This window comes from Geotrypetes seraphini, chromosome 7 (assembly GCF_902459505.1).
Source record: "Geotrypetes seraphini chromosome 7, aGeoSer1.1, whole genome shotgun sequence".
Lineage (NCBI taxonomy): Eukaryota > Metazoa > Chordata > Amphibia > Gymnophiona > Dermophiidae > Geotrypetes > Geotrypetes seraphini.
The window spans coordinates 164,703,165-164,730,173 of NC_047090.1; the positions used below are offsets into that span (position 1 = coordinate 164,703,165).

Consider the following 27,009-nt stretch of genomic DNA (forward strand, 5'->3'; position numbering starts at 1 on the left):
AGTTTTTCGTGTGCAGGCTCCGCCCCCAAATTTACATGAAAGGAAGCTCCCAGCAATGCACAGAGAAAAATCGATCCTCTCAGCGTTGTACAAAGGAAATTGCGGCACTTTAACAGGTAATTTTATTCGCGGTTTTGTGTCTTATCAGGCTTTACATAAAAACAGCGAATAACATACAAAAAGTTTTTCACGTTTTTTTTGTATTCGTGGCCCTGCTGATCACGGTTTTTTTTGTATTCGTGGCCCTGCTGATCCCCTATCTCCACGACTACGGAGGGAGAAGTACATAAGAAATTCTGTTTTTTGTGTGTGTTCAGATTTAAAGAACATGTGAATGCTCCCAAAGCCATGATTCAGCTGCAGTCGCTCTGTTTAAGGACCGAGGTACTTCAGCCAAGTCTTTAGTGAACTGTCTATATGGATTTATATCAATCTCACTACTTTTTGGAGGACATTTAGATTATTGCAAAGAAAGCTTGGTTAGAATACATGGGAAGGTGCCTGGGAACTGGATAAAGTAAACACTAGAGAATGACACGGTGACAAAATTCATCACCGTTCCCGTCCCTGCGGATAACCGTGGGAAATAATCCCATGTCATTTTCTAGTGTCTATTTCAACCTCAGTCTTTCTTCAAAGCAAAGCTTGCGGGTCAGTGGCTGTGCTTATGTAAGCCAAGGATAATGCAGCCATTGTGACATCACTGATGTGATTGGCTCTTAGGCACTGGTGGAATGAGGCATTATGGCATCACAATATCTGCTCTGGATACCAGAGACTGTCGTTCTGTAGTGTCCGTTTCAACCTCAGTCCTTCTACACCAGCATTCTTCAGAGCAAAGCTTGCGGGTCAGTGGTTGTGGCCATTCATACTCTGATTCTTCCCTCTCTCCTTAAAGAATGACATGAAGATGGTTTCCCACGGGGACGGGAATGGTGATAAATTTTGTCACCGTGTCATTCTCTAGTAAACACCACAACAAGTAAATAAGCAACAGACAAACACAATAAATAAATACATTTTTATTCGTCTGGCCCACCAGTCAGAAATGTAAATCTCTTTGGGCACCTTTTACAAAGGTGCACTAGCGTTTTTAGTGCACGCACCGGATTAGCGCACTAGCCAAAAAACTACCGCCTGCTCAAGAGGAGGTGGTAGCGGCTAGCACGCGTGGCATTTTAGCGCGCGCATTAAGGCCCTAACGCATCTTTGTAAAAGGAGCCCTTTGTGTACATGAATAATATGAAGGACCTGGGCTTTGCAATCTGGCACTTAGCCCAACATACACTTGGGTTAGTATTATTTTCTTAAACTTGTCAGCCTTTTTCTAGTGAATTCATTATCGTAGTAAATCTAGCTTTTGCTATGAGGGGGTTTTCTTCTTGTGCTTAAAAACATAACCCTCTGAAATTCATTTAATTGTGGCAGTCATACTGAGCTGCAGCATGAGCTGTATGTCCGCTCTGTTAACACAAATCAGGAACTCGCAAACCTTGTGCTAGAAATCTCCCCCTTCCCCCCACCTTGATTGGCGCTTGGGTTCATGACTTTAAAAGCGTCTGTTCTTCAGCAAAGGAAAATTAAATGACTTGCTAAGGTTACACCAAGATTGGTAGAGAGAAGACTTGAACTTTGACCTTTAGAACCGATGAACCTCTGTTCTAATGTGAGGTCCACAAAGTAGCTCTCAGCTGTCTGCCAGCTTCAACACGCTTTCCTTTCAGGAAAGCGGCCAGAGATTTCCTGGCAAAGTCCATCGTGTGCAACTGTCTGTTCCTCAGGCATCCTTGTACAAAGGTGGCAGATTATATGCAAATTTTAATAAAAATTATTGTAATGCTTTGTATGCTGGCTTTCCTATGTGCTAAAATACTCCAGCTGGTACACAACACTGCTGCTCAATTGATCGCTTACAGGAAGAAATACGATGTCGTCTCACTACTTTTGAGGGAGCTACAGTACACTGGTCACCCATTTCTGTGAGAATTTATTTCAGACATTTGTATTTTGATTTTTAAAGGGGTTTCGTTTGTGTTCACCATTTTACCTCAGTGATAAACTCATGGTTCAGAAGCATGATCAAGAACTGCCCTCATCACAAATGACACGGTGGCAAAATTCATCACCGTTCCCGTCCCCGCGGATAACTGCGGGAAACCATCTTCATGTCATTCTTTAAGGAGAGAGGGAAGAATCAGAGTATGAATGGCCACAACCACTGACCCGCAAGCTTTGCTCTGAAGAATGCTGGTGTAGAAGGACTGAGGTTGAAACAGACACTACAGAATGACAGTCTCTGGTATCCAGAGCAGAGATTGTGATGTCATAATGCCTCATTCCACCAGTGCCTAAGAACCAATCACATCAGTGATGCCACAATGGCTTCATTATCCTTGGCTCACATAAGCAGCCCTGGTATAGATAGAGATCACTATACAGGTCCTGGACCTGATGGGCCACCGCGTGAGCGGACTGCTGGGCAAGATGGACCCCTGGTCTGAACCAGCAGAGGCACTGCTTATGTTCTTATGTTGGCCGCTCTTCTTTGGACCGTTTTTTGGAGCACATCAAAGTTGCATGAAATATCAGTGACCTGCATTGGGCTTTGGAGCTCCAAAGTGATTCTTCTGAGTAGTTTCTTCAAGAATAGATTTCATCGCCATTGCAGCTGCTTGAGGAGGTATCAGTGACCTATACCCATCGTCCACAGAACTTTGCATATGTGACAGCTGTGTGGTTTTTTTTTAATCTTCCTTGTGTTTATGTAAAGGTTACAGTGAGAGCAGGCCACTAACAGCATCCTCTGCTTGCTAAATTAATTAAGCTTCCTGTAAGCCTCAGCATTATGGTGATGTCATAAGAACCAGCTTAAGGAAGCAAGGTCATTGGAAAGGGATACTTCAGGCCAAGCACTAAACTAATTTGCACTTGGAAGGGGTTTTAGGTAATGTGGGCTGCATTTATTCTTTCCTGCAAAAAAGAAAGAAAGAAAAAAAACCCCACGCTCTTTCCACTGAATCTGTCAGAGTTCCTCTGGAACACGACAAAGAGAAGATTGAATACAATGCAGCAATTCATATACCAATTAATCAGCGCAGCCACATTTTAACATGGGGTTGGGCTGCTAATTCTTCCAGTGAGATTTACTCTATTTGCAGGTGGTGTTCTGAGAATGGAAAACACACTGGAAAATAGCCATTTCTTGTTTTATGATTAACACAGGGGGAAATTTCCAAAAGGCTCTAGCAGCCAAACTGTAGAAGTCAGCTGGATAGGCATGATGGGCCAAATTCTATAAAGGCCTTTCTATTGTAAACATAGAAACATAGAAATAGACGGCAGATAAGGGCCACGGCCCATCAAGTCTGCCCACTCCAATGACCCTCCCTATCTATCTTTGCGGATAGATCCCACATGTTTGTCCCATTTGGCCTTAAAATCTGGCACGCTTCTGGCCTCAATAACCTGAAGTGGAAGACTATTCCAGCGATCAACCACCCTTTCGGTGAAGAAGAACTTCCTAGTGTCACCGTGCAGTTTCCCGCCCCTGATTTTCCACTGATGTCCCCTTGTTGCCGCAGGACCCTTGAAAAAGAAGATATCCTCTTCCACTTCGATGCAACCCGTGAGGTACTTGAATGTCTCGATCATATCTCCCCTCTCTCTACGTTCCTCGAGTGAGTAGAACTGCAACTTCCCTAACCGCTCCTCATATGGGAGCTCCTTGAGTCCCGAGACCATCCTGGTGGCCATTCTCTGGACCGATTCCAGTCTCAGTACATCCTTGCGGTAATGTGGCTTCCAAAATTGCACACAGTACTCCAGGTGCAGTCTCACCATGGATCTATACAGTGGCATAATGACTTCAGGTTTACGGCTGACGAAACTCCTGCGTATGCAACCTATGATTTGCCTTGCTTTGGATGAAGCTTGCTCAACTTGATTTGCAGACTTCATGTCTTCCCTGACAATCACCCCTAAGTCTCTTTCTGCTTCAGTTTTTGTCAAGATCTCGCCATTTAGGGTGTAAATCTTGCATGGATTTCGGCTTCCCAGGTGCATGACTTTGCATTTTTTGGCATTGAAACTGAGTTGCCAGGACCTAGACCAGTGCTCCAGTAGAAGTAGGTCATGCATCATATCATCTGCCATTGAATTATTGTCTGTTGTGCTCTTGTTCACTACATTGCTTAGCTTGGCATCATCGGCGAATAATGTTATTCTTCCTCGGAGCCCTTCTGTCAAGTCTCTTATTTAGATGTTGAACAAGATCGGGCCCAGGACGGAGCCCTGTGGCACTCCACTTATCACCTCTGACATTTCGGAGGGGGTGCCATTCATCACTACCCTCTGAAGCCTACCTCCAAGCCAGTTCCCAACCCAATTTGTCAATGTGTCGCCCAAACCTAAAGAACTCATCTTGCTTAGCAACCTGCGGTGTGGTACGCTATCAAATGCTTTGCTGAAATCCAGGTAGACGATGTCCAGGGACTCACCAGCATCCAGCTTCCTCGTCACCCAGTCAAAGAAGCTGATCAGGTTGGATTGGCAGGATTTCCCCTTAGTAAATCCATGTTGGCGGGGATCCCATAGTTTCTCCTCGTCCATGATTCTATCCAATTGGTGTTTGATTAGGGTTTCCATTAGTTTGCTCACTATCGATGTGAGACTCACTGGTCTGTAATTTGCCATCTCCATCTTGGAGCCTTTCTTGTGGAGTGGGATGACGTTAGCTGTCTTCCAGTCCATCGGGACGTTACCTGTACTAAGGGAGAGATTGAAGAGCGCGGATAGCGGTTCCACTAGGACATCACCCAACTCCCTGAGCACCCTAGGGTGTAGGTTGTCAGGCCCCATTGCCTTGTTGACCTTGATTTTTGACAGCTCGCAACAGACGCTGCTGGGTGTAAACTTGAAATTACTAAATGGGTCAACTGATTTAACCCTTGTCTGTGGCTGAGGGCCGATTCCCGGCGCCTCGCGGGTGAAGACTGAGCAGAAGTATTTATTTAACAGTTGGGCTTTTTCCGAGTCCGTTTCTACTTAGTCTCCGTCTGGTTTTCTGAGACGTACTATCCCTCCCGATTTCTTATTTCTGTCACTGATATACCTGAAGAAAGATTTATCTCCTTTCTGGATGTTCTTTGCTAGAGACTCCTCCATGCGGAATTTGGCCTCCCTAACTGCTGCTTTGACGGCCCTTGACTTGGCCAGATATTTTACTCTAGAGTCCTGTGTCCCTGATTGTTTGTAAGAGATGAATGCTTTTTTCTTCTCTTTGATGATGTCCGAGATCTCCGTAGAGAACCACTGTGGCTTGTTGTTCCTACTCCATTTGCTTACTGATTTAACATAGCGGGTTGTTGCTTCCTGTATGGTGGCTTTCAGAGTTGACCACATTTCTTCCACGCTGTCGGTATCTGCTTGGCTTTGTAGTGCCTGGTGAACGAAGTCTCCCATGTCTTGGAAGTTTGTGTCTTTGAATTTGAGAACCTTGGTCATTGAGGTAGATTTCGTGAAACCTTTCCTGAGATTGAACCATATCATATTGTGGTCACTGGAGGCCAAAGTTTCACCCACCGAGACCTCTGTGATACTTTCCCCATTGGTAAGTACTAGGTCCAGTATTGCCTGATCCCTTGTTGGTTCAGATACCAGTTGCCTGAGTCTTGCTCCATTCAAAGAGTTTAATAGCTTCCTGCTGTTGCCGGAAGCAGAGGAAAGTGTGACCCAATCCACATCAGGCATGTTGAAGTCACCTACCAATACTGTGTCACCCCGCAAGGTGATATTCTCTATATCTCCGATTAATTCCTTATCTAGGTCATCTTGATGTCTTGGGGGTCTGTATACTACGCCAAGATACAGGCATTTGTCCTTCCCTCTGGCCAAATTTACCCAAAGGGATTCCCCAGTGTACTGTACATCCGTGATTCTGGTGACCTTAATGTCATCTTTAGTATATAATGCTACACCACCTCCCATTTTACCCTCCCTGTCCCGGCGAAGCAAGTTGTAACCTGGTATGACCATGTCCCACCCGTGGGAGTCTGTGAGCCAGGTCTCAGATATCGCCACTACATCCAGGTCAGCATTCCTCATTTCTGTTTCCAAGTCTAGGATCTTATTTCCCAGACTGTGGGCGTTGACGTACATAGCCCTCCACGTTGTGTGTTTGTTGTATCTCAGTGGGGACGATCCCTCTTTATCAACTAGGACCCCATTAGCATTATTCGCATGTCTCTTACACTCCCTAACATTATTCGCCTGTCTCTTACACTCCATAGACCCAGAGCTAAAGCTTGAACCTGTCTCGGACTCCCCATGACTATAGTGTGCTCCTATCTCAGACTCGGTAATGTGTGTACCCTGTGGGGGTATTCCCGTTTGGGCTACTCGAGCTCCTTTAGTGCAATTTGCAACGTGTGCACTCTCTCTGGTCCCAGAATTATAATGTGTACCCCCTCTAGACCCAGAATTGCTATGTATCCTCCCCCTAGACCCAAAATTGTAATGTGTCCCAGAAATATAGTATTTACTTAGCTCAGTCTCAAAAGAGTATTGGTAGCTTAGCTCGTCAGGTGGGTTGTTTGTGCCCGTACCCTCCTCCAACTTACCTAGTTTAAAGCCCTGTGTAGTAGGCGGGCTAGACGGTGTCCAAGGACGTTCTTCCCCCTCCTGGTCAGGTGTAACCCGTCTGGTCCCAGCAGTCCTTGCAGTGCCTCTCCGTGGTGTAGGAACCCAAAGTTCATCTCCTTGCACCATCCCTGCAGCCAGTCGTTCGCCCTCTGGACTCGATCCTCTCTGGCACTGCCCTTGCCCCTTACTGGGAGGATCGAGGAGAAGACCACCTGCGCATCCATCCTCCTCAGCTTCTCTCCCAGGGCTCTGAAGTCTTCAGGTATGCTCTCCAGGGTGCACCTGGCAGTGTCATTGGTTCCGACATGGATGAGGATCATAGGGAAGTGATCCTGGGGTTTGATGAGTCTGTCCAGGTTATCGGTTACATCCCGGATCCTGGCCCCCGGCAAACAGCAGACCTCTCTTGATTGCAGATCAGGTCTACAAATTGGTCCCTCGGTGCCCCTTAGCAGCGAATCCCCGATGACCACAACTCTGCGCTTTGTAGGCGGCCAACTGCTGCCTAACCATCCAATCGGGATGCAAGTTGTTTTTTTCTTGTTTTTTTTTTTTTTTTTTAAATCTCCCGAGGCAGGCCGCCTACATTGTAGGCGCCTCTGGGAGCTTAGGGAGACATGTAAGCCCGCCTAAGGCTAGGAAGTGGGTGTGCCTTGGCCCAGAAGTGGCCTTAGGGGGGCCTACATTGTAGGCAGATGTGGCTGCTGAGCTTATCACGGAAAGAGATCTCCCTATCGTGATAAGTTTAGCAGCAGCGGTGACTCTTCCCCCCCTGTACATCGCCGGCAGGAGGGATGCCCAATCCCTCCTGCCGGAACACCCCCCCCCCCCCCGAACATCATAGGCATCTTCCATGGGGGTCGGGGGTGGGTTAAGGGATCTGGCCAATCGGAATCTTAGGTCACTCCCAATGCATCCCAGAATGCACTGCGAATGGGGCCTAAGATTCCGGTTGGCTCAGGTGCCTAAGGCCCCTCCTATGGAAGATGGCGGGCAAGCTGGCTGGAGACAGGAAGGATGCCTCCTGCAATCGATTTGAGGTAGAGGGGTTCCAGGGGGGGGGCTGGGAAGATCCAGCAGGGGGGATGCCTTTGATGTTTAGGGGGGTTCCAACAGGAGGGACTGAGCAACCCTCTTGCGTGCTGTTGGGAGGGGATGGGGGGTTTCTGGCAGGAGTAACTGGGCATCCCTCCTGCCAGTAGTCTTCGGGGGGGGGGGGGGACAGGCTGCTGCTAAACTTAACGTGACAGGGAGATCCCTTGCCGTGATAAGCTCATCAGCAACCAGATTCTCTAATCGACACTTGTGAAATGGATGTTGGTTAGAGAATTGGATTATTAGTCAGGCTTGCGATTCTCTATAGGACGCCTGGGTGCGATTTTCAAAAGCTGCTTAGGCAGCTTCTGAGACTAGGCTTCCTATACAAAATCCGGCCCAATGTCCTGAAAATGTAGTCCAGAAGGAGGTTCAATCCAAACACTCTTTTCATCATCTTCCTCCTTCAAAATGAGCTCCAAATAATGGAAATGCAATGACCCAGAATGTTTGAGATGCAACAAATGTCCAATAAGACTATAAATCAGTCGGACTGATCCTCGAGATCTTTTCTAAGCTAAAGCCAGGGGACCAATGTCACCGATCAAGCCCTTGAGAGCTGAGGTGGGGAAACGGAGACTCCCTTCAAGGCCCTCTGCTCATTGGATGCTTAAGAACATAAGAAGTGGCCTCCGCTGGGGCAGACCAGAGGTCCATCTAGCCCAGCGGACCGCACCCGCGGCGGCCCATCAGGCCTAATTGCCTGAACAGTGCCCCTGACTAATTTTGTAACTTGCCTCTAATCCTATCCCTATAACCTACCTTCATGTGATACTCTCCACATTTTCTCCCTCACCCAATTAAGGTCAAGTCAGTCCAGATTCTGGCTATATATTAGACTTTACTGAGTGATTACAAAATCAGGTCAACCATTATTTTCACAGACAAACATGAAAAGATGACAAAAACATGAAGGACTCTTGTACCTCTTCTCTCCTTTTTCCAGCTTCTAAGCCACAACTCTTTCTGCTTCTGATGCCCAAAATGTCCATGTTCCTGGCTCACTGTCAGGAGTTCATTCAGCTGACCTGCAACATAATCAAATAGCAAATTTTCTTCCCTCTTACATCCAGGAATTTTCACTGGCCCTCAAGGCCATCTCAGTTCATGTAATTATTCCAGCTTCTTACATTTTGGTCTAAACCTCTGTGCTATGACCGTCGGCATCAATGGTGGTACAGTCTATCAAGTTGCTTCAACTCAAGGGGGACATCTTATTCAGTACTGTCTCAACTTCTCTCTCTTGGTTCTGGCACCCCAACAGACCTGGATTATCTACTTTCTTCAATTCAGCAGGATAGTCAACTGCCCTATACTAGCTAGTCCAGTCACTCCGACCATGGGGTTCTGACATTACTCAAGCAGAAACATAGAAGATGACGGCAGAAAAGGGCTACAGCCCATCAAGTCTGCCCACTCTGCTTAACCACCCCCTGTCTATGCCCTAATGACCCAATTTCCTTATCTTGACCCTCGTAAGGATCCCATATGGGTATCCCATTTATTCTTAAAGTCTGGCACGCTGTCTGCCTCAATCACCTGCACTGGAAGCTTGTTCCAATGATCAACCACTCTCTCTGTGAAGAAATACTTTCTGGTGTCGCCATGAAATTTTCCGCCCCTGAGTTTGAGCGGGTGCCCTCTTGTGGCCGAGGGTCCCTTGAGAAAGAAAATATCATCTTCCACTTCGACACGTCCCGTGAGGTACTTAAATGTTTCGATCATGTCTCCCCTCTCCCTACGTTCCTCGAGAGTGTAGAGTTGCAATTTGTTCAGTCTCTCTTCGTACGAGAGACCCTTGAGCCCCGAGATCATCCTGGTGGCCGTCCGCTGAACCGATTCAATTCTGCGCACATCTTTACTGTAATGTGGCCTCCAGAATTGCACACAGTACTCCAGATGAGGTCTCACCATGGCCCTGTACAACGGCATGATGACTTCAGGCTTTCGGCTGACGAAACTTCTATTGATACAACCCAATATCTGCCTTGCCTTAGATGAAGCCTTCTCCACTTGATTGGCAGTTTTCATGTTTTCACTGATGATTACTCCTAAATCTCGTTCTGCTGAAGTCCTAGTTAAAGTTTCTCCGTTCAAGAAGTACGTCCTGCATGGATTTCTGCTTCCGAGGTGCATGACCTTACATTTCTTAGCATTGAAGCCTAGCTGCCAGGTTGAGGACCAACTTTCCAATGTAAGCAGGTCCTGCGCCATATAATTCTGTAAACTGCATTCACTTACTATATTACATAGTTTGGCGTCATCGGCGAATAGTGTTATTTTACCTTGAAGCCCTTGAGTCAGATCCCCTATGAATATGTTGAAAAGGAGTGGATCCAGGACCGAGCCCTGCGGCACTCCACTGGTCACCTCTGATGTTTTAGAGAGGGTACCATTAACCACCACCCTCTGAAGTCTGCCTCTCAGCCAATTATTGACCCATGCAGTTAGTGTCTCTCCTAACCCTATTGATTCCATCTTGCTTAGCAGTCTGCGGTGTGGGACACTGTCAAAAGCGTTACTGAAGTCCAGGTACACGACGTCCAAAGACTCTCCCAAGTCCAACTTTCTTGTTACCCAGTCAAAGAAGCTGATGAGATTGGATTGGCAGGACCTACCCTTGGTGAATCCATGCTGACTGGATTTCTTTCTTCTCAACACATGGGACTTCTTCCCTCTGGTTGTTACAGATGAAATAGTGCTTCTCTTTTATCTTGACTCCAAACTATCCAGTTGTCAGAGACCAAATCCCTGAAAGTCTGGAGCTCAGGGCTAGCTGAATTCACTCTGGTATTTTACAAAGCTGCTAGAGCTAATAGTACCCCTACAGCTTGAAAATACATTGTGCTACTAGACATTGAGTTAACAACCGAGGCAAATATTAATTCACTAGGGAATTTTAGTGACATGGATCATATCAGCAAATACAAAAAAAAAAAATCTGTATCTGTATCACATTCAAATTTGTGACCAACGGACTTTCCCGCCAAAATTCAAATTCGTAACCAACACTTTCCTGCCTCACTCACCTCAAGCCTCAACCGATCAGATTTGAGAACCCACTATATCTAAAGATAAACTGCATACCTCACAGCACACCTTAAAGAAAGTCACAGCATGCTATGCTTTTAAATATGTTTGTACACCACCTAGACGGCTCGATAGGCAGTATATCAAAATAAAAATGAAAACTTGAAATGACTGAAACATCGGTTCTGCGTACTCAGATGCGGTGAAACCTGGACAACTTCAACAATCAATCTATATCACATTTGCTTAATCCCAATATCTTTTTTCATTGAGGGTCAAAAGGTAATCATCCATTATCAATATCCACCCAAACCAAAGGCAATAAGAACCTGTGACACTCCAAGTCACACTCATAGGAGCACCCAACGGGTTAACACCTCTTTGAATGTAAAACTGCAAGCAGACATCTCTATCAGTCTGATTTTCAGGCTATCTCAATCAATATGTATGATCAATTAGTATGCAGTTGAAGCAATATATGCAAAGTTATGTCATGCAATGTGGCAAGGTACACTTCAGATCAACTTGAGAAACAACAGATTTAGGGGACCTGTGTGAAGGAGACTATAGGACACTACCACTCACCCTGCTGGATAATCCTTCACATTGTCAAAACTACCTCAACTCCCATAGCTCCACCCAAGGGGAAAGTGACATCGGAGCAGTTGAACCAGGAAAGCAGCTGCCAGGAAGTATAAAAGGCAAGGCTAGAGTTGGGTTAAGAAGGCCCAGGGAAGAAAGAAGCAATTCCCAGCATCTGCCTTGACTAAGTGTATCTAGATACTCTGCTTGGCTGAGGTATGCCAACCTTTCTATTAAATATGTGTGAGCCCTGTCCTGAACTCTGGCTGAGGACAGGCCTTTCAACCCAGAACATCTTCAAGGAGGCCAATCCAGGTCACAAGTACCTGGCAAAAATCTAAATAGTAGCAGCATTCCATGGTACCAATCCAGGGCAAGCAGTGGCTTCTCCCATATCTGTCTCAACAGCAGTTTATGGACTTTTCATCCAGGAACTTGTCCAAATCTTAAAAAAAAAAAAACCCAGCTACATTAACCGCTCTTACCACATCCTCTGGCAACACATTCCAAAGCTTAACTATTCTCCGAGTGAAAAAAATATTTCTTCCTATTGGTTTGAAAAGTATTACTCTGTAATTTCATCGAGTGTCCCCTGCGGGACTGTGTTTGGGGCACGGCAGTCATGGGCCCAATCAGCCACAGCCCCATCTCGAGACTTTTTTTCTCTGAATTAAGAGACGGTTTCCTTTTTGCTCCCGACCCTGTGAGGTAACAGGCTTCAGGTTTTTGACTTAATAAAGAGATCAGTGCTACCTTTATGACCATGTCCAGCTGTCTGTCCACAGGCACATCCCCAATCCTTGCTCACGCTATTACATGCGCTTTGAGTCACAATGCAGCCTAGGTCATAGCTGAAACCTTTCCTTAATTTAGCTAGCTAAGCTGCTGCTGACCTGCTTCTTGGAAATCAACGCCATGCTTAAGTGTTGCTCTATTAACTTTACTGTGCTACATTTACCAACTTCTGGGCTTTAATGCCCTGCCAGGAAAGGATAATGCTGTCTCCAAAAATCTGTACATACCAACTGGTACATAAGAACATAGGAATTGCCGCTGCTAGGTCAGACCAGTGGTCCATCGTGCCCAGCAGTCTGCACTTGCGGTGGCCCCTAGGTCAAAGACCAGGCCCTAACTGAGACCAGTCCTACCTGCGTACGTTCCGGTTCAACAGGAACTTGTGTAACTTTGTCTTGAATCCCTGGAGGGTGTTTTCCCCTATAACAGCCTCCGGAAGAGCGTTCCAGTTTTCTACCACTCTCTGGGTGAAGAAGAACTTCCTTACTTTTGTACGGAATATATTCCCTTTTAACTTTAGAGTGCCATCTCGTTCTCTCTACTTTGGAGAGGGTGAACAACCTGTCTTTATCTACTAAGTCTATTCCCTTCATTACCTTTAATATTTCGATCATGTCCAAGATAATGAAGGGTTGATCATTAAGTATCATGTCTTGCTTGAAGCAATGAAAAATCTAAGTTAGGTTATACCTCACTGACCTGCAACGGTATATTCCTCTGGATAATGATGGCAACATGTCCTCCTCTGTTCTGGAGACATACACTTATCTGTAGCCCAAGGACATGGGTAGTTTTTCACTACTGAGTTATACTGGATAATGATAGAGAATTTGCCCTATAAGTTGTTTAGCTATTTTCTACATTGAGGGCTGGATGCACAAAGCTCTGGGCAACCCAGCAAAGAAAGCCGGGTTGGGAACGATTTTCTTTTGCCGGGCTATGCTCAGCACAACAACATGCAAATCACATGCATGCTAATTGTGCAGAGCAGCCCAGTAAAAGAGGGAAGCAACTGTGCTTGGCGCCTGCTCAAAGGAACAAAGCAGTAGGCATAGCGCCTCCCCCCATCCTTTCTGTCAGACTCTGGGGTGTTTGGTTTTTTTTATAGTACTCCTCCTTCCTTCTCCTGCCACGGCTGCTCTTCCCCCGGCAGCTCAGCTGACTGGGCTCAGGAGCCATAAACAGCTGAGCCGGCAGGATTCACTGGAGCAGCTGATCAGGCATGAGGAGAACAGAGCCACGATCAGCTAAGCCGGTGCTGCTCCAGTGGGTCCTGCTGGCTCAGCTGTTTAGGGCTTCCCTGCCAACTCAGCTGATTGCGGCTTCTGAGCCACAAACAGCTGAGCTGGCAGGATTCACTGGAGCAGCAGATCAGGCATGGCGAGAGCAGAGCCATGATCAGCTAAGCTGGTGCTGCTGGCCGCTCAGTTAATCGGTGGCTTCAGTGGGTCCTGCTGGCTCAGCTGTTCAAGGCTCTGGAGACCCGATCAGATGAGCCAGCAGTAGAAGAGCAGGGCTCCTGCTCAGCTGTGGAGTTTTAAAAAAATATTTTTGTAATTGAAACAATTTTTATTGATGACAACAAAGCAGCAAAAACAAGAACAACAAACACTGCCAACAAAGTACAGGCAAATATACAATCAGAAAAAGAGCAAGAAAATTACAAGTCATCAAATTTCTCCATAACAGGACATCCCCCCTGCTCCCACATTCCCTTCCCTAGACATATTGTTGAAATTGCAACATAAGAACAGCCTTACCGGGTCAGACCAATGGTCCATCTAGTCCAGTATCTCGTCTCCACAGTGGCCAATTCAGGTCACAAGCACCTGGCAAGAACCCCAAACAGCAGCAACATTCAACTCTACCAGTCCAGGGCAAGCAATGGTTTCCCCCATGTCTGTCTCAATAGTAGACTATGAACTTTTCCTCCAGGAACTTGTCCAAAATTTTTAAAAACCAGCTACATTAACCGCTCTTACCACATCCTCTGGCAATGATGCGTTCCAGAGCTTAACTATTCTCTGGGTGAAACTCCCTCTCCCCCCCAATAATCATCATAATTGTATAATGGTACAACAAGCAAGAAAATATCGAAACCCTCCATCCAAGCATATCTGGTAGGGAAATGCATTTGGCATGGACAGCAAAAGCATGTTGTTATTTTCCTTAAGTATTTTGATGCAGAAGCTCAGAGAATTTGAGATAAAAATAAATCAGGATTTAATGGTACAAGAGAGAGAATGTTAAGAAGATAAAAATGTAATCTTTTTCAAGTGGTTTATAATATAAAATAATGTTTTTCTAAGGAAAAAGGATGACATTTTAGAAAATACCACTAAATGTAAAAATCAAAAAGAGTTCTGAACTTCCTAAAATCAATTCATAACTTCAAAGCAGAGATAAAAAAAAAATTACATAATTGAAGTTCTACAAAGTCCTATAGAAACTTTTGTCACCACTTTGCATGACCTATCTTCCTTCAAATACTTTATATTCCCCAGAACTTACCCAATTTTCTTTTGAAATATGAATGGCTTATTTGTGACATTTTAAAATTTGAAATGTGTTTTTACAAGAAACTCACCGAACACGGAGCTTGCATAAAAGGCATATAGGGCTCCTTTTACTAAAGTACGCTAGCGGTTTTAGCACGCACTTAGCACACGCTACAGTGCCGTGCGTGCTAGACGCTAATGCCTCCATAGAGCTTGCATTAGTATTTTTCATTTAGCGCAGGGTTTTGCGCATGCTAATCTTCAGCGCGCGCTAAAAACGCTAGCGCACCTTAGTAAAAGCAGCCCATAAAGTCACCGAAAAAAATGCCTGCATTATAGTGGCACAATAGCAAGATTGGCCATTTACCCTCCCCCCCCCTCTTTTTACAAAACCACGGAAGAGGATTTTTGCATAGGCCGGCTCTGCGCTGCTCCCAACACTCATAGGAGGTTTTGTAAAAGGGGTGTAGTAAAAAAAAAAAAAAATTTTAATTAAAAAAAAATTAGCACAAAAGAATAAAAATGTTGTCTCTAATGAATCAAGACAGGATGTGTCTTTAAAAGATTTATGGTTAATTAATGTGAGGATGGAGAAGTTATTGAAATCTGTCAAATGTTCTCAAAGAGGTTGTTAAGCGAGAGAATGTTGATTCAAATATTTCAAAGTATTGGTTGCACGCATGCTTAAAACAGATAAACAGGCTTCTAACCTTCAAAGATTCTCCCCATCTGCTATAAAAGGTTTTCATACTATTCATTCTAAATTAAAAATGATGGAGAGAATTCAGCAAGGATTAGAAACCTATGTTTAATAAATTTTCCTGTTACCCATTTGATTGCCCCTGAGATACTTTTTCGGGGAAATCTTGGGGATAGCTAATCCTGATTCACTACCCGTCTCTGCTCTGTATTATATTCCTAGAAAACAAATAATTTCAGTTGGACAGGGAATTTCCCAGGATACAATTCACACTAGATCCACTCTCCTGGCATCTTGTGTGAATGAGGGCGACAAAGCATTAATCATGAAATTATACTTTTTGGTTAATTTATTCTTAAACACACCAGTGGTGTGTTTGGTTGGTTGGGGGGTATGACTGTGGGGTGATTGGTGCATGCTTGTTTGACTTGCAGCTGGATGTTTGGGGTTTGCATGTGTTTGTCTGGGAGTTTTATGGTACTTAAAAATGTCAATTGTGTTGGGCATCCAACTGAAGGGTTTCTGTACTATGAATCATTTGTTGTCATGATTTTCACTTGTTGATTTTCCTGGCTGTTCAGCTTTTCTCTTGTTTTTTCCCACTCCTGGTTGTATGTTCCCTTTGCAATTGCTAATAAAGTTATTTGAAAAAAGAATAAATTGGCAATGTTTTGTGGAGCAAAGATTCAAATTTTTCCCGATGTGGCAAGAACCACCCAGCTTAGACTTTAAAGCCAAAAAGACTAAGGTGGCACTTTCTTTTTAAATTTGCCGTGGAAATGCTTGATTACATTTTAAAATAAAGATTATTTGGTTTTTGATTCAATTCAATTAGAACAAATCTTAGGCCAATTTGATAAATAACTTCTTAGGTTATATTGTTTTGTACTTAGTATTGACAGATTTCTGTTACTATGGAGGAGATAATGTTTATTTACACCAGGATATTTGAAGGATGTAATGTTCTTTCTTTAAATTTTCCTTGAAATTTTACATTGATTGGCAAATTTCTCTCCTCAGTTGTGAGCTAGATAGAATTCTCACTTTTGAGCTGTAATTGATTTACTTATGTTTACTGTTATGGTATTCCTATTTTCTATATACTTGAGGGATTCATATTAAAAAAAAAGTTGTCTCTCTGGATGTTAAGAAGATGTTGGGGGAGGGGAGGGTGGACCTAATAGTAATCACAGTTGATGGTTGAGGCTTTGGTTTTCCTTACTGATTTTCTTTTTTTTTTCCCTTGGGGTTTCTTTTTTGGTTGGCGCAAAATGCTGCAGTTCGCCTGATTTTGAATCTTAAAAAGTATGATCATGTTAGCCCTTTTTATACTAAGTTGCATTGGTTGCCTTTTGGGGCCAGAGTGCTTTTTAAGTTTGGATGCATTTGTTATAAGGTGCTTTTTGGATTATCTCCCTCGTATTTGTCCCCCTATCTGAAACTTTCTTACTCAACAAAAGGAACTAGAAATTCTGGAAAGTTCATCCTCCCTACTCCAAAGGCCTGTCGTTTTAAGACAGGACTTTGGAGTATCAAGCTGGGAAAATGAACTCCTGGCTAAGTCCGATGATTGTTCAATCTAATTCTTACTTCACATTTAGGAAATTATTAAAGACCTATTTATTTGACAAATAAAAACATTAATTTTGATATATTTTAATGAGGTCTTCTGTTTCTATTCTTATTATCATAATATGTTTTAATTTTTTAATAATTTTTAATATAGTACTTGAATGTTTGTAACAATTGTATTACTTTTATTATATAACTAGTCTTTAAGCCCGTTACATTAACGGGTGCTAGAACATATGTGTGTGTGTCTGTCTTTATTTCTTTCTCTCTCTCTCCTTAGCCGCTTTTTTTCTTTCTGCCTTTCTTTTTCCTTGGCTGTCCATCACCACCCCTTGCCTGCTCCCCCTGTCCATTTTCCCTTCCTTTTACCTCCCCTGTGTCCACCACCACCCCTTCACTGCTCTCCTTATGCAGCAGCAGCCCTTCTCCCTTTGTTTTACCTCCCCCCTGTCCAGCAGCACCTCTTTCCTTCTCCCCCTGTCCAACATTAGTCCTCCGTTCCTTTTCTTCAACCCCCTGTCCATCAGCATCTCTTTCGTTCTCCCCCTGTGCAACAGGTGCTAGAGTAGACGACTGTTTTTTTTTTTCCTTTCTCTCTCTGTGCTTGGATGCTGTCTGTCTGTCTGTCATTCTTTCTGTCTGTGTCTCTGTCTTGCGCCATGCCTGCCTATCTCTCTGTGGCCCCCTTCTCTTCCCCGGCATGATTGGTGTGTGCCCCCAGAACACCCTTCCCCCCAAAGCAGCCCCATTTCCCAATGCCCCTGCCCCCTTTTGTGCCATGCCTGCCTGCTCCGTGGCCCCTTACTGTTTCCCCCCTATGATTGCTGTCTGGCCCAGGAAACCCCTCACCCCAAAGTAGCCCCCTTTCCCTCTCCCCTTGTTGAGCCATGCCTGCCTGTTCTGTGATCCCCTGCCCATGACTGCTATGTGCCCCCAGCACACCCCTACCCCCAAAGCAGCCCCTTTCCCTCTTCCCCTGCTTGCCTGCCTGCTCCCTGTGCATCAGCATCAGCATTTCCCTCCCCCTCACCTGTTCCTTCGTAGCAGCATGGAGATAAAACGGCTCCCTTAGTTCTTTGCTGGATTTTTTTTTAAGTTTAAAGATGCCTACGCGGCTCCTCTCACGATCCGGCCTGCGTCGGAAGCCTTCTCTGACACAGGCCGGGATCGTGAGAGGAGCCACGGCGGCAATTTTAAACTTAAAAAAAAAAATGCAGCGAACTAAGGGAGCCGTTTTCAAAGCCGCCGCCACGGCTCCTCTCATGAGCTGCACTTATATTATGTCGGAAGATGAGAGAGGAGCCGCGGCGACGGCGGCAGATTTCAAATTAAAATAATTTATGCGGCCAGCCGGCTCCCTCGAAACCCTCCCCCCCCTTTCCCTTCCCGCGGTCCGTCTGGCTGCGTTGTTCTCTCCCTCATTCTCAAACCGTCCGTGCCAGCTGAAGTGGGAGTGGGGGGGACTCAGCACCGGCTGGGCGACTCGAGCCGCCGGCCCCCAGGAGCTCGAGGCCGACGGCGGACATGGCTTGCGTTGCCGAGTTTGGTGACGTACAACCCGCGCATGCGCACTAAAAAAAACCCGACAGATCAGGGAACACGTTTTTTTTTAGTGCGCATGCGCGGCCTAGCATTTTATTATATTAGATTTTAGATTGTACGTAGATAGTGTGTTCTATGAAACTGTACCATGTACTGAAATGTCTCAGTATTCTCCTGTTGTGAACCGCCCAGAACTATTGGTTGGGCGGTATACAAGAAAATAAATTATTATTATTCCCTTCATGTGATCTAGGAACCTTCCTGTATGTTTCTATTTGAAATGTAAAAGAAAAAAAAATTGAGGATGAAGGCCAACATCATTCTGGACTTTGTACAAGTCAGCCCTGGCATTTGCATATGTAATGATAGATTTTACTACGTACACATGTATGTCTTATACTGTATGTGGTGGACTTTGCAAATCTACACGTCCAAGAGCAAACAGTTATCGGAGCCAAGCTCTGAAACGCACATGTTTTTGCTTTAGGAGCTGGTTTTGAATAACTGGGGCAGGTACAAGCATTGATGGGTAAACTTTGAGCTACATACAGTATATACTAGGGATCTCAAAGTCCCTCCTTGAGGGCCACAATCCAGTCGGGTTTTCAGGATTTCCCCAATGAATATGCATTGAAAGCAATGCAGGCACATAGATCTCATGCATATTCATTGGGGAAATCCTGAAAACCCGACTGGATTGCGGCCCTCAAAGAGGGACTTTGAGACCCCTGGTATATATGGTATATTTTAAAATTAAGTTCATGGCTTTTCAATAATAGTTCAGGCACAGAAGGTGTTTCCCGCTCCGAGGTCAACGATCTAATGGGCATGTTTACTAAGCTGTGTTATGCAGCTAGTGTGGGTCTTACCACGTTAAACATTAGCCAGAATTTGTGCTAACAGATAATGCATGTTAAAACAAGTGCTGGACAAATTTCATGCTAGCTGATAGGAGCAGAGAGTAACTGTGACTAGAGCCCAATGACAACCAACTAGCATCATCACGATAGTGCTTTCACAAACACTGCTACCTCAAGAGGAAGCTATTAGCAGTCTGATAGAGTAGCTGCCTTGGGCTCCACCTCCTTATTGCTCCTCCCCACTTTGTCCCACAAGGATCAATGGAAGACTTTTCTATTACTCTCAAAGATCTAATGGCAGCATGGCTAAAGCAAAACCCTGGGATGGCCTTCCATCCTATACAATACTGTGATCAAGTCAGAATTAGTAAATGGGTAATTGAAATAATACCTACCCATAATTCCTCAGCATTTTCACCATCAATTCCTACCCATAATTCCTCAGCATTCTCACCATTGGGAACAACTGACACCTCCTGGATGCACCTGTACACTACAGCTATTGATTATGATATACCCACACAGAAAAAACAAGCTATGAAGGCCTTAAAAAAACTACTAATTCTGAGTTGATCGTAGTATTGTAGAGGATGGAAGGCCATCCCAGGGTTTTGCTTTAGCCATGCTGCTATTAGTTCTTTGAGAGAGTAATGGAAAAGTCTTTCATTGATCCTTGTGATGTGAATTTAAAATAGTCTTGTGTAATAATTTTCAAGTGTGTATATTGCCTGGGATTAAACCTTTTTCTTCTGTACCTTCTTTTATCTCTATATATTCTTCACCTACGCTGTTTAAAGTAACCACGCCTTCTTCTTCTGTACCTCCTTCTGTTTAATAAAGATAAGAGTTAGAAAGAAATGAGTCATTGTGTTATTTATAAGAAGCGAGGGCTAGTATTACCCCCTCACTTCGGTTCACAAAAGCCATTGAATAACAATGAAAGACAAACCACAACTTCGGTTCTCCCATTTACTTTAGATGGAGCCATTTGAGGAAGAAAAGCAAGATCACCCGTTTTGTGGTCTATGGTGTGATGAAGAATTGGAAGGGTTGAATTTGAATTTGTCAGTCGACATGGGAGTTGAAGAAGTGCCTATGACATCAGTTGGAAAGAAGAAAACTTGCAAAGAGAAACATGTGATGGTAAAAAAATGTTCAAGATGGTGTTTTACAATTAATAATTATGTGAATTCAGAGATTGAATTGTTAAAAAGTTTTAAGAATAGTAAAAATTATATAATTGGAAAAGAGAGGGAAGAAAGGTACAAAACATTTACAAGGTTGTGTAAATTTTGACAAGAAAAGGATTAGTATGGAAAAATTTTAAAGTATTATTCCTAGAGCTCACCTTGAGAAAGCCATGGGTAATGATTTTCAGAACAAAGTTGATTGTTCTAAAGGAGGTAAATATATTGAATTTGGAGTTTCTTCAAAGCAGGATTATGATTCCCCCAAAGTACAATAACCCTCTTCTGCAATCAATTCCCCACCCAGCTTACTCCTCCCCCAAAGTGCAATATCTCTCTTCTGCAATTAACCCCAACTATTCCTCTCCAAAACACAATACCCCTCTTCTACAATCAATTATCTCACCTAGCTGACCCCCTGGAGTCATCCCTGTGCTCCCACATGGTTTGGCTCTGGGTAAAGGATAAAGAGTCATGGATTTGCTTTGCTGCCTTTCTGTGGTACAGGCAAAGTTTACATGTATTATATACTACCACTAGGGGTCAGCGGCTACCATTTTGAACCCAGAGTATTAGAGACTGTATTTAAGAATTGTGCAGAGATGTCAAGTTAGCCAGTTCCAGCCTGGAGATTTGGGGACAGTCCTAGATCAGTAGTGTAGCACAGGGTTTCTCAACTCGGACCTGGAGTACCCCCCTTGCCAGTCAGGTCATCAGGATATCCACAATGAACATGCATAAACTTGATTTGCATCCACTGCCTCCATTATATGCAAATTTATTTCACGTATATTCATTATGGATATCCTGAAAACCTGACTGGCATGGGGGGTACTCCAGGACCAAGTTGAGAAACACTGGTGTAGCCAGTCAGCCGATTTTGGGCGGACCTGAGCCCAAAGTGGGCAGTCCCGCCCTTGAGGAGTGCAATTGCACCTGCGCAACCGTCCTATCAAGCTCTTTCTGCCCTTCGTCTTTGGAGCTGGGGCTGCAGCAGCAGCGACTCACCCTTCATTGGAGGCAAAGTGATTGACTGCATGCAGGTGAAGTGCCACTGTGAGCGAGATTGTCACTGCAGCTTGGCCCTGGTGCCACCACGTCCTCACGCCGTGAGACCAGACGGGCTCTCACCGAGACTGGGCAGGCATGGTCCACCCGTAGCTACACCCCTGTACCTCATCCTGTTACATAATGGGACCTGAAGTGCTGATTTCAATGGGCAGCTTCAGGAACTACAAATCCCACACTGCTTTGTGGTGTAACTTCAAAACCAGGGCTGTCCAAAAAGTCCCCAGCCTAGAACAGGGTAACTTGGCATCTCTGCAAATTGTGGTCCAATGACTGGTCTGTCCCAAATGACTCACTGGTGCTCTATGAAGTGTATGAGCCGGGACTCTGAAGACCTTTTCAATGCAACATAATTTATAAATTTGTGATAAGAACTTGGCACTCCGATACATTCTCACAGCAATATTTGTGTGATTTTTGAGACGTACAAGGGTGGTTTGAAAAGTTTGGTAAAAAAAAACAAGTTAAACAATGTAATCTCCACCGAGGGCTGTACACCAGAGAGTTGCACGGGGACAGGTATCCCGTCCGTTCCCACCAGAGTCCCCACCCAACCCTGCGAGGAATCTCCTCTGTCCCCTCCCATAAAGTTACCTGTTTCCATAAAAAGCAGCAATTACTTCTGACAGTTTTTGGGTTTTTTTTTTTTTAATTCCTAGTTTATTTAAAACAGTAAAATACAATATAAACAGTGAACAGAAATAAGAGATGCATACATCACTGAAAAGAATTAGAATAGACATTAGGTCATGTGACTGTAGGGTCGACCATTTCTTGTTAAAAGAAATAAGAGTTGGATTTTTTGGCAATATAAAGCTCATATCTGTTGAGCAAACAAATCTGGTTCCACCATCTGGCATAGGTAACTTGTGAGAGGTTATTCCAAGATCCACAAATGATTTTTAATGCAGCAATGAGTAAAGAATCAAACAATACAGCATCAAAATCATTTAAAGCAGAATTGAGAGAGGCACTTTTCAGGACAAGGGTTGCACAAGATAAATGTGCCAAAACTGAACTGGAAACCCCCCCAAACAAACTCAGCAAATACTTCATTTTGTACTAAACACAATTGGTGGCATAACCATGAGAGGGGGATGGGCCTCCTACTTTGAGCTTAGCCCCCCCCCCCCCTCAAAATTAGCATCGCTCTTGCTGTTGGTGGGACATTTTGTTTTTCCATCATCTTGGTCCCGGTTTCTGCTTTTGTCTATATTCTACTAATTCTCTTTCCAGGCCTCGAGAATCCCAGTTGCATCCCCGTGGGAGTCCCATGAGCCTGGGGGGGGGATCCCCGTGGGAGTCCTGTAGACCTGGGGGAGGGGAGTCCCGCAATCCCCATTCAGACCTCAACTGTACACTTAGAACATAAGAATTGCTGCTGCTGGGTCAGACCAGTGGTCCATCGTGCCCAGCAGTCCGCTCACGCGGCGGCCCCCAGGTCAAAGACCTGTGCCCTAACCAAGACCAGCCCTACCTGTGTTCGTTCTGGTTTAGCAAGAACTTGTCCAACCTTGTCTTGAATCCCTGGAGGGTGTTTTCCCCTATTACAGCCTCCGTAAGAGCGTTCCAGATTTCTACCACTCTCTGGGTGAAGAAGAACTTCCTTACGTTTGTACGGAATCAATCCCCTTTTAACTTCAGAGAGTGCCCTCTCGTTCTCCCTACCTTGGAGAGGGTGAACAACCTGTCTTTATCTACTTTGTCTTGAATCCCTGAAGGGTGTTTTCCCCTATAAAAGCCTCCGTAAGAGCGTTCCAGATTTCTACCACTCTCTGGGTGAAGAAGAACTTCCTTACGTTTGTACGGAATCGATCCCCTTTTAACTTCAGAGAGTGCCCTCTCGTTCTCCCTACCTTGGAGAGGGTGAACAACCTGTCTTTATCTACTTTGTCTTGAATCCCTGAAGGGTGTTTTCCCCTATAAAAGCCTCCGTAAGAGCGTTCCAGATTTCTACCACTCTCTGGGTGAAGAAGAACTTCCTTACGTTTGTACGGAATCGATCCCCTTTTAACTTCAGAGAGTGCCCTCTCGTTCTCCCTACCTTGGAGAGGGTGGACAACCTGTCTCTATCTACTAAGTCTATTCCCTTCATTATCTTGAATGTTTCGATCATGTCTCCTTTTACGAAGGTGCGCTAAGTGTTTTAGCGCACGCACCAGATCAGCGCGCGCTGGCTGAAAATCTAACGCCTGCTCAAAAGGAGGCGGTAGCGGCTAGCGTGCATGGCAATTTAGCGCACGCTATTCCACGCGTTAAGGCCCTAGCGTGGCTTTGTAAAAGGAGCCCTTAGTCTAGCGAATTTCCAGGTTTTTTTGTAAGCTATTTTTCCTACAATATGAAAAAACTGGAAACTTGCTGGACTAAGACCCCGATTCTCGTAACGGTGATGGTAGGCACCCTACTGCCACCTAACTTGATTGGTGACAAATGGCGTGGTACCTGACCGCATCGTTTAAAACCAGTTAAAAACACTCAGATGTGTGATCTACAATCCAGAAAGGGGTCATCTAACAAACCATCTGAAATGAACCATAATTTATGGCTGGTGCTGCCCTAATGGCACAAATGCCTGCGATACCCGGCTTTCAGCCCAGAGCCTCCGCTTGCATCCAGCTCCCAGTCCATGGGAGCCTCATGGGAGGACGGCCCACCTCTCTTCATTCTGCCAGCTCAGAGTGGGTTGGTGGAGCTGCGGCGTTTGGTTCCCACCTTTCAAGAGCAGGGAAATTGATGCGGAGGAGTCGCTTTTATGGTAGCGGCCCGGGCTGGCCTGGCTTGATTGGGCACATGGAATTAGAAGCTGACTGAGGGTGGTGAGAATGACTGGGGTTTATTTTTATTTTAAAATTTCTTTCTGCTTTATTTTTGTTAGGCTTGTTTAATTTTGCTAATTTTTGTCCTGTTTTTTATTTTTGGGATTTTTCTTTGGGTTTTATCAATATTGAAGTTTTCCCTTCTCTTGTGCCTTTTATGCACCTATAGTATTGAATTTATTGTATTATCTTTTCCCTATTCCTTTTCTTTATGTAGGTAAATGTAAGTAATTAAGTCCTTCATAGGTAGTATTGCGATTGAGAGCACGTTGCAACAGAGAGGGAAATTCAAAGTACCTGATTAGATTTTTGGCCATTACTTAAGTCAATTTTATTTGTTTCGTAAATGGCTTCAAAGCCTTTGGGAGATTTAGTGGTATATAAGACACCACATTAAATTAAATTATAAAAAAAAATGTAGGCACCTAGAAGCGCCTACAAAGAACGGCACTCATCTTCCATCCATAGAGGTGCCTACCAGCGCCAGTGTCTGAAGTAGGCATGGTATACGCTGAAAGTGCACACTGGCGCTGGTCGGCACCTCTATGGACATGATTCTCGTTGAAAGTGGGCGCTGGAAATGTAGGCCTGTAAAACCATGGCCTACATTTCCAGCGCCTACTTTCGACATGGCCGCGATTCTGTAAATGGCGCCATCATGTGAACGACACTGCTTTTCTGGGTGGCCACCGATAGCAGCGCCGTTTACAGAATCCGGGCTTAAGTGTATAGCCCTCGACGGAGACTACGTAGCTTACAGTGGTGTAGCGAGGGTGAGAGGCGCCCGGAGCGGTGGTGCCCCTCCCCCACCCTCACCTGCTCCTTCCCCTCCTGCTGCGTGCACACGTGCCCTTCCCTTCCCCCGTACCTTGTTAATGTTCGTGGCGTGAGCAGCGACCCCAGCCTGCTGCTCGCGCCTGTGTTGGCTCTTCCTCTGGATGTTACTTCCTAGGTGCGGGTCCAGGAAGTGATGTCAGAGGAAGAGCTGACCCTGGTGCATGTAGCAGTTTGGGGTTGTTGCTTGCGCCGTGAACATTGAGGTATGGGGGAGGGAAGCGGCGCAGAGGGGCAGAGAGGAGGATGGGTTGCTGGTACCCCCATGAAAACAGCATCTGGGAAGGACCGCTACCTCTGTCCCCCCCCCCCCCTTTCTATGCCACTGGTTATTTAGTTTGCTTTTTAATCAAATTTTTCAAACTACTCTCATACTCTGGTCCCCAGCCCCATCATAGTGCTACCATTTCCATGGATTTCTCATTTTCCTCAACCCCAGGAAGGCCTCTAGTATACTCATTTACATATGTAGATGACGCCTAATTCTTCTAAAATGACCTCTGCAATGTTATAGCCAGGACTTGTCTGCTATGGACAATATTGTACTGTATAATTTCACTATTTTCTTAAGTAGACGACCCATCTGCTTTCCTTGTCTCTCTGCAGGTTAAACGACCTTCTGCAAGACTAGTGGATACAATATATATTGTGCAATCTAATTAAAGTGCTTTGTGCCTCAAGTTATAGTCAGTCGCCAGTGGAGAGAAGACTTCAATATAGATTGGGAAATCTTGAGTATTTTAGCGCCCTGGTGATCATCTGCAAAGGGAGAATGAGCTTAACGGGATGAGGCCTTTGAGATATCAAAGTTAATTTATTGTTCTTTATTTATTGTTTCCTACAATAGGGCATTCAAATCTTCCCCCCCCCCCCTCCGAGTGCCCCAAACAGAAGGCTCACAAATCAACTAAAGCCCTCGGTTCACACAACGCCCACCCCCTAATCCCATAAAACAGAGACGTTGACCAGGGTTCAGTCGTTGCTCTAGCGATTGCTACCGAAATGCAGAAGATGAAATTGCACCTTGTGTCAGCCGAAAGGTTGGTCACTGAAGAATTGATGGCAGCAGCTCATTGATGAAAGTGGTCATATCCCGAAGCTGTAATGGATTATATTGGTGTTGTCAAAATAAATTATGCAGAGTCATAATTGCTACGTTATTTATTTTGCTTGGGAGGTTGATTCTGTGGCTTGCTGCCCAACACTAGCTGTTGATTTTGATCTACTTGATATCACCGTATGCTAAAAATGGAGAATGATTTAGGAATTCTAGGCAATTTAGCGGTTCCTCCAGAATTAAATTAATTTAAGCCTTAGCCCTTTTACTAAAGTTTAGCATGTGCTAATGGACATTAGGGTACACTAAGGGGGGAAATCACCAAGGGGTGCTAACCAATTTAGCACACACTATGGGCTGGATTCTGTATAGGACGCCCTGTCTCAGAAGCCGCCTAAGCGGCTTTTGAGAATTGCACAAGGGCGTCCTATAGATAATCGCGTCTGTTTGCCTAATAACCTGATTCTCTAATCGGCGTCCATGTCACAGGCGCTGGTTAGAGAATCGGGTTGCCACTGAGATTATCGCAGCACGGGATATCCCTGCCATGATAAGTTTAGCTGCAACCCCCCCCCCAGTCCCTCCTGCCAGAACCCCCCCCCCCCCCATCACTGGCAGGAGGGATGCCCAGACCTTCCTGCTGAAACTCCCCACCCCCCTTGAACATCACTGGCAATTGCCAGGACCACTCCCCTGAAGATTGCCGAGAGGAGGGATACCCAGTCCATCCTTCT

The 27,009-nt window shown here is 44.9% G+C and overlaps 1 long non-coding RNA gene across 1 annotated transcript; it reads left to right on the plus strand.

Annotated features, from left to right (window-relative positions):
• Positions 1-26,862, plus strand: LOC117363638. The gene is made up of 3 exons (XR_004540108.1): positions 1-116; positions 20,292-20,456; positions 25,825-26,862. It is a non-coding gene; the product is annotated as an uncharacterized LOC117363638 (long non-coding RNA).
• Positions 26,863-27,009: the final 147 nt, after the last annotated feature.